Source organism: Chenopodium album, chromosome 15 (assembly GCF_948465745.1).
Source record: "Chenopodium album chromosome 15, dcCheAlbu1.1, whole genome shotgun sequence".
NCBI classification, from domain to species: Eukaryota; Viridiplantae; Streptophyta; class Magnoliopsida; order Caryophyllales; family Amaranthaceae; genus Chenopodium; species Chenopodium album.
In genome coordinates, this window is record NC_137848.1 from 37588694 (window position 1) to 37597126 (window position 8433).

An 8433-nucleotide genomic window follows, 5' to 3' on the forward strand; every position below is an offset into this window, starting at 1 on the left:
TGCTAAACCATCTCAAAGAGTTCGAAAAATATTGCAACACTATCAAAGTGAATGGAATTTCCCAAGAATTCATCCGCCTCAAGCTTTTTCCATTTTCTCTTATAGGGCGTGCTTTGGAATGGTTTGACAAGGAAGTCAAACCAAATTCTCTAAGGACATGGGACAAAGTGACCAAGGAATTTCTATCCCGTTTCTATCCACAAAAGAAAACGGTGGAGGCTAGAGCTTTGATTCAAGGTTTCAAGCAAAAGCCTAGTGAAAGCCTCTATGAAGCATGGGAGAGATACAAGGAGTATCAAAGAGAGTGTCCTCACCACGGAATTCCTACCTACCAAATTATTCAAATCTTCTATGGTGGCCTAAGTCCTCAAGGAAAATCGTGTCTTGATGGAGGAGCCGGAGGTCCCATTATGAATAGAATGGAGGAGGAAGTGGTAGACATCATTAAAGACGTAATGAGATACTATAGAGATTGGCAAGATGGTGATATGGGTGGATTTGAAGCCCTTTAGTTGGTTTTTGCTATTTTTAAACATCCCTTGTGAGGTTTACTTTGTTCTAGCCTTCATCATACTTGTTGTGTGGCTATTTGGATCCTCCACTATGCATATCTTGATCCTTGCGTTGTCTTTTAGCTCCTAAGACCGTGACCGAGCATCTTTAGGGAAGGATATGGGCACCTATTCTCATTTTCTTTTGTTTTCTTTTTATTTATTTACATATTTGATTTTCTATTTTCCATATACCTTCTTGCTAACCATGTTGAGTTTCCTATTTCCCGCTCTTGTTTATACCACATTACAAGCCTTATGACCTATGTTTACCGACCCTCTTAGGTAGTGAAGCATTGGCTTGTGAGGTTTGAGTTTTGTTTTGATTGTATATGAACATGAGCAATTTGAATGATGGTTTTCTTTGAGACTTTGAAAGTTGGGATGTATTGTATTTACAAGAAAGTTTCAAATGCAAGTTGTGTTCTAAGGAAATCAAATGTTATTTCATGATAAAAGAGAAATGAAGATAATTGAAAGAAAAAGCCGTCAATAGTTAAAAAAGGCAAGGACATGAAATAAGTGCAATTTTGTGCATTATTCAATGACAAAATGAAAAAATTGAAAAAATGAAAAAAAAAAAAAGGAGAAAAACCAATAATCTCAAAATGTTTCTAGTTGGTTTCGTTTCCTTCCCTATTCTTCGTATTGAGGACAATACTTTGTTCAAGCTTGGGGGGGGGGGGGACGTTACTTATTTCTTGTATATATTGTGTAGTAGTGCTGAATAAGCTTGGGGGAGATGGCATTAATCGGTATTTTTGGTTTGTTATTTGGTGACTTCTTGAGTGTGTTTTTTGAGAGTTGACCGCTCTTTCGCTTCACTTAGGATTTGCCACCAAATTTTCTAATTTTTCCCGCCTTTACCCTTAACCATGTCATTACAACCATAATAAAAGACCCATGGACTTTAGAGATGTTAGGTCATTTACTCGGTGGAGGGAGATAGTTTTCAACGCTATGGAGAGAGAGTGCATGGTCGAGATGTCGGGATAACCCTATAATTCCTCAAAATGAATCTTTTTCCGGTTCCTTCGAGGAATCACGAGGCGCTAGCTAAGGGGTAATTTGAAGCCTATGGGGAGAACGAGGACCGTCCTGGAGGGGACTAGGGGGGAGGATGAAGTCTCTAGTTCTCTATACTTAGCATGCATTATGTTCCTATCAACCTTGGATATCTTGGAACGTGCTTACCCTTTTTTGTTTACAAAGCTTGGTATCTACTTGTGTTTTGTCTACTTGCAAAGGTCCATTGTGAAAGCATTTTTCTTCCTTTTGGTTTTAACTTTCTCTTTTCTCCTTTATATGCTTTGCCTCATTTTACTTTCAGAGTTATGGGTTAATCTCTTAAGAAACCCTTACGAGAGCATCACTCGTCCTCTAGAGCGACCTAGGGGTTTAAATGGCTTGTCTTTGGTTGCTAAAATTGACCGTGATTCCTACGAAAGTGAGTTAGTGTATATTCTCATCCTCTTTAGTTTTCTTGTTTCTTTCTTTGCTTGAATAATGTCATCATTTTCTCTTTTGGTTTGACTTTGTTTTGCTCAAGGACGAGCAAAAGTTTAGCTTGGGGGAATTTGATGAGTGTCATTTATGCCGCTCAATAAATAGTTTTTAGTTCCTTTTTCTATATTTTCTTGCTTTATTTTCAATTAAATTTCTTAGTTTTCTTTGTTTTTCCTCCTTAATAACTCATTTTGGTTTTTCGATTACTTTTATGAGTTTTTCATGATTTTAGTTCTTAATTTGTGATTTTAGTTTAGTTTCATTTCATTTTTTTTTCTCCCTTATTTTTACTTGTAAATTTGTACGTGAAGTTTCAAAGTTTAAGTTGTCGCACTCTCACGGTTGCGCTCTCATTGATTTTAGGTGATGAACACGCAATTATGTGAAGATCAAGGGCTGCCCTCCTCGCGAGCATCATCACGAGAGTGTTGTCGATAGGGATGCATGAGAGCGCTAGGAGCGAGACTTCACGCAAGAGGAGTCGCGCGCGCTGTAAGAGTGCAGCAGGGGTGCGCGCACGTAGGCCTTCCTGTGCGTGTGCGCAGACCCCTGTGTGCGCGCGCATGGGGCTATTTTGCGCGGGCACCGCCGCGTTCCGTCCCCTTATGTTTGTTTTACTATTTATACCCCTTAACTTTTCCTTTTTTGGGGGGATAATGTTTTTACTTGTACTTGAGACATTTTTCAAGATTTAGTAGAGAGAGAAAGTAGAGAGAGAAACACTAGATTACTTGATTTGTACTTCAAATTACTTCATTAAGCTTGGATTTCTTCATTAATCAATGAAAATTAGTGAGAATTTCTTCCCTTAAATTTACTTTTTGCTTGATTCATCCCTTAATTCTTGAATGTTTGATTTGATTGTTGATCTTTGATTTGAGAATTTGTTTGATTTGATCTTCTTTTTTATTAAGCTTGAAATGATGATATTTTTGATTCAATTTGCTTTGTTTTTCAATTTCATTATTTTTTGTGAGTAGATTAGTAGCTAGGGAGAAGGGGAAGCATGCTTGATTGATGATCTTTGCTAGTTGATGATTCTTGGTTAATTGAATTCTTGCAATTAAATTGGTTGACATAGTTGTGCATGTGATTAATTTGATTAGCAGTGATCAACCTAGATGATTAATCTAGATTGCATAGAAAATTTCAATGACATGAACCCTTGATTTGAGAATTGCTTTAATTGGTTGAATTTGATTGTGATTTTCCTTGTCAGTCATTCATAGTGAACTCTAGCTTGACTTATTGGAGATACCTCTTGAATTCTATTAATTGCAACTATTGTTTGTCCTTTGCAATGTTTGAATCAATTGAGTTCTTCATCGATTGGCATGATCATTGAGCTTGCATGTGGAACCTTAATCCCTAGTGTTTTTCTTATTGATTTTTCTTCATTGTTTAGTTGATTGAAACTTTAGATACACCTCAATTTACCTCTCATTCTTCGAAGTAGCTTGGCCATAGGCTATAACATTCTCCCCCTTATTCCTCGTGGTTCGACTCGGACTTTGTTGACTCGAATGAACAATACAAGAGGGGGTGAATTGTATTGTTCATTCAAGTCAACAATTGGTATTAGAGCTAGTTCCTCGAAGAAATCAGGAAACCCTGACGAGTTAAGTTCCTAGAATCAAGATGAACAATCACGCGAAGCTGGAAGAAGGTTACTCTACGCAGCGACCTCCTATGTTCAATGGGAAGTTCTACACCTATTGGAAGAACAGGATGGAGATTTTTTATAAAAACTGAAAACTACCAAGTTTGGAGAGTCATTGAGGTTGGTGATTTTGAAATCACCAAAACCGTTGGTGAAAATGAGGTAGTTCCTAAACCTATGTCTCAGTTTGATAAGGAAGACTTTGAAAAAATGGAAATTAATGCACTTGATGTTAAATTACTTCACTGTGGTCTTGGACCCCATGAACACAATCGTGTTATGGGCTGTAAAAATGCTAAAGAAATTTGGGATTTACTTCAAGTAACACATGAAGGAACTAACGAGGTGAAATGCTCTAAAATTGATCTGCTTATGTCCAAATATGAACGTTTTGAAATGCAGCTAAAAGAAACAATCTAGGAAATGTTAACCAGATTTACTAACATTATTAATGAGCTTGTTTCTCTTGGAAATAAATACCTATTGATGAGTAGGTTAGGAAAGTTTTGAGAAGCCTCCCTCAAGATGAGAGATGGAAAGCCAAGGTGACTGCCTTACAGGAAACTAAAGACTTCACTAAGTTCAACATCGAGCAACTTGCTAGTTCCCTCATGACTCATGAGTTACATCTAGGTACCAACAATAGTGAAGGGAACAAAGGAAAAGGCCTAGCTCTCAAAGATGGAGAACAAGAGGATTCAGAGGTAGATGAAGAAGAGGCTGCCATGTTGGTGAGAAGGTTCAAAAGAATGTTCAATCGAAATAATCGAACAAGGAACTTCACCAAAAAGTCCTCTACTTCAAAAGCTGATTCCGGATGTCACAAATGTGGATCTCTAGATCACTTTATTCGAGAATGTCCTCTGTGGGAGACTGAGAAAGGAAAATGGAAGGCAAAGGAACAAAACAAGAGCAACAAAACTCCTTTCAACAAGACAGACATTAGGAAGGCTTTGATAGCTGCTTGGGGAGATTTTGAGAGTGAAGATGAAGAGGAACAACCTGAAGAAGAAACTGCCAATCTCTGTCTAATGGCCAAGCGTGATGAGAAGGCCTACAATGAAGAAGTAGCTAAAGAGTTATTCATCGATCCCAATCACCTTAGAACTCTCTCTAAAGAAGTGCTTATTGATTTTTTTTTAGAAATGGAAGATGACTGGAGAATTAATATTAAAAAGCTAAACGAATGTGAAAAAGCCCTCAAAGTCTGCAAGGAACATAGTACCTGGATTGAGAACCAGCGCACTGATGTTCAAAGCAGATTCTTTGATCTCTTTGACAAGAATCTCCTTCTAAAAGAAATGAATGAAAGACTTAAGTATGAAAATATTATGGTTAATGTAGAATTGACTCAATACAAACTTGCTAGTGTTGATTTAAAATCATCAAGTTGCTCTTCTGAATCATTGCCTAAATTTAATGAAGATTTTGAAATATTAAAACATAATCTTGATGAGTTAAGAATTAAAAAGGCAAATTTAGAAAAGGAACTTGCTATCAGAAAAGAAAGAAGCACTAGTCAACTTGGTAAACCTAAGTGGATTGAGAATGCTAAAACCAAAAGAATTGAAGGACTTGGATACATTCGTACTAAGCACAAAGGTAAAAAGAAGTATGTTGATTTGCCTAGTTACAAAGTATGTTCTTTCTGTGGAAAAACAGGTCACTTAGTGGATACTTGTTATAAAAACAATCTGTACGTTACTAAGAATGTTAAGCAAGTTTGGGTCAGAAAATCTGACATTGCTTCAACGTCTAAGGAATCCAAGGAAACCTGGGTTCTTGAAACTAATCAATAAGTTCTTTTGCAGGTCCTAGTGAGGGGGAACAACACGTGGTACCTCGACAGCGGTTGTTCAAAGCATATGACAGGAGACAAATCAAAATTCCTCTCACTTGAGGCCTATTCTGGAGGAACTATGACCTTTGGAGACAACAAGAAAGGAGAAGTTATAGAAAAAGGAAAAGTAGGAAGGTCAAGTTCCCATTCAATTGAAAATGTACTTTTGGTCAAGGGTTTGATGCACAATTTGCTGAGCATATCACAATTTTGTAATAAAGGAAACTCTGTAAGTTTTAGTTCTGATAAATGTAACATCATTAATGACAAGACAGGAAGGGTTGTTCTCGAAGGAACTAGGAGAGGGAACACATACATTGTGGATCTCAATTCTATTCCAAGGAACAATCTTACCTGCCTAAGTGCCATTAATGATGATCCTTTATTATGGCATAGACGATTTGGACATGCAAGTTTCTCACTCATGGATAAACTTCGTGCGAGGAACTTGGTCATAGGATTACCCTCAGTCAAGTTCCTCATACAACATATCTGTGATGCATGTGTGAGAGGCAAGCAAGTCAGATCATCCTTTAAAAGAAAAAACATGGTCAGCACCACAAAGCCATTGGAACTTATTCACATGGATTTGTGTGGCCCCATGCGTGTTCAAATTAAAAGTGGAAAGAAATATGTTCTGGTTATAATTGATGATTTTTCTAGATTTACCTAGGTGATTTTTTTGTCTAGCAAGGATGAAACCTTTAATGAATTAGTGTCCTTTGCCAAGAGAGTACAAAAATCAAGTGAAAATCAAATTATCCACATTCGATCAGATCATGGAACTGAGTTCGAAAATTCAAGATTTGATGAATTCTGCAAAGAGAATGGCATGGATCATAACTTTTCAGCCCCAAGAACCCCACAACTAAATGGGGTTGTGGAAAGGAAGAATAGGACCCTAGAAGATATGGCAAGAACTATGCTCATAGCTAGTGGACTCCCAAGGAACTTCTGGGCTGAAGCCATCAATACTGCATGCTATATTATAAATAGAGTTATGATGAGACCAATCATCAATAAAACTCCTTATGAACTGTTTAAGGGTAGAAAACCCAATATTTCTCACTTTAGAGCTTTTAGATGCAGGTGTGTTGTTCATAATAATGGATGAAAGAAGTAATGAAGCAGTGTTCCTTGGCTATGCATCAAATAGCAAGGCTTACAGAGTTTACAATAAAAATTCTATGTGTGTTGAAGAAAGCATTCATGTGATTTTTGATGAATCTAATATGTTTATGAATGTGCAGGAACAAGACAATAATGATTATGAAATTGGAATGTGATGGCTGTCATAAATGGCACCCATTTAATGAGTATTTAAGTCGTTTTTACCTTCTTTTCATAGCTTTCCTTCTTAATAAATGCTTAGTTTTATGCTTTTGCTCTTTGTTTTACCTTTTCTCTCTTATTTTGTGGTTTTGTGCATTTCTATGGTTTTTCTAGTCTTTTCTCCTTTATTTACTCTCTTTTCGTGGTTGTAGGTATTGTACGAGGTTCGAGTCTTGATATTGGTGGTTTACTAAGGTGGAAGATGCTTTTGGAGCAAGCTCATGGCAATAGGAAAGCTCAAGATGCAAGGAAGCGGATTCTCCAAGTTCTAGCTCTTGCGGTCACAAAGCCGCGCTCTCAAGCCGGGTAGTGTTGAACCCATTGAAAAAGCTTTTAGTTACTGCATACATTAGTTTTCATCACAACCTCGTTACGAGGGTGATGCTCTTGCCCACCGTCTTCTCAACCTCAAGCACTTCCCTTGTTCCCCTGTTTCACCACGCAACACACAGCAACTCCAAGCAGCTCCCACCTCATTGAAACCGCAGCTCCTCCACAACACCTGACCACCGCAGTTCTGCCACCTTCTACCTCCGCAAACTGCAGCTGCAAACCCGCAACAAAACGACCACCTCACGCACCCTTAGCAGCCCCCTGCTCCACCGCAATCAAAGCCACCGAGCTGCCTCCTTTCGAACGCGGGCGCACAATCATCTATCGCGGCCGCGCATTTGTGGGTTCGAATTTGAACCGTTGATCTTGATGGAATTTGAGATTGAAAGTTGATGATGAATGTTTGAGGAGTGCGTGGCAGGGGATAATTTCCCTTCCTTAAAGAGCAGCCAAAATCAAATGTCTAACTTCGATTTTCCTTAGCTAATTTCCTTCTTTTAATTTTCTTTTTAGTTTTCCTTTTATTTTCTAATTCCTTGTATTTTCCTTTTCTTATTTTATTTTCATTTCAATTCCTTTTCTTTTATTTTTCTTTTATTTTCTTTTCTCTTTTATTTTCTTTTAACCTTGTAATTATAAATACCCATTTTTAGGGTTAGAGAGAGAGTGTGTAGAATTAGAATTAGAATTCATAATTTTAGCTTAGTTGAGAATTTCTTTCTCTAGTTTTAGGGTTAGTTTAGGAGTAAATTTAGAGAGAGAAAGTGAGGAATTTCAATGGTGATTGAGAGATTGAAGATTCAATGGTGACAATTGTGTTGAAGATCTTCTCTATTATAAATGAGCATTTCTAACTCTATCTCATTTTATTGCTTTGATTAATATTCATGTTTATTTAGATTGATTTTGATGTTTGATGCTTGATTAGTGTAGTTGTTCTTGATAAATTGTTGATTCTTGATTTCCTTAGTTGTTTGTTGATTAGATGATGATGTTAGAGTAGTTGTTTGGCTAGGGATTGGGTGAAACTTGGATGATTGATTCTTGATTTCCTTAATTGTGTTGATTAATTGTTGAGATTAAAGTGATTAATGGAAATTATGCATGTGTGTAATTCGATTAGGCCTTGAGAATTATGCTAGATTGCATTGTGAGTCTATATTGATACGGACCATTGATTTGTAGCTCACAATTGTCGATTGAGTTCGGTT

The 8433-nt window shown here is 37.2% G+C and overlaps 1 non-coding gene across 1 annotated transcript; it reads right to left on the bottom strand.

The window, feature by feature from the left end:
• Positions 1-216: 216 nt before the first annotated feature.
• LOC145583487 (small nucleolar RNA R71) lies at positions 217-322 on the bottom strand. The gene has a single exon (XR_014100131.1). It is a non-coding gene; the product is annotated as a small nucleolar RNA R71 (small nucleolar RNA).
• Between the last annotated feature and the right edge of the window lie 8111 nt (positions 323-8433).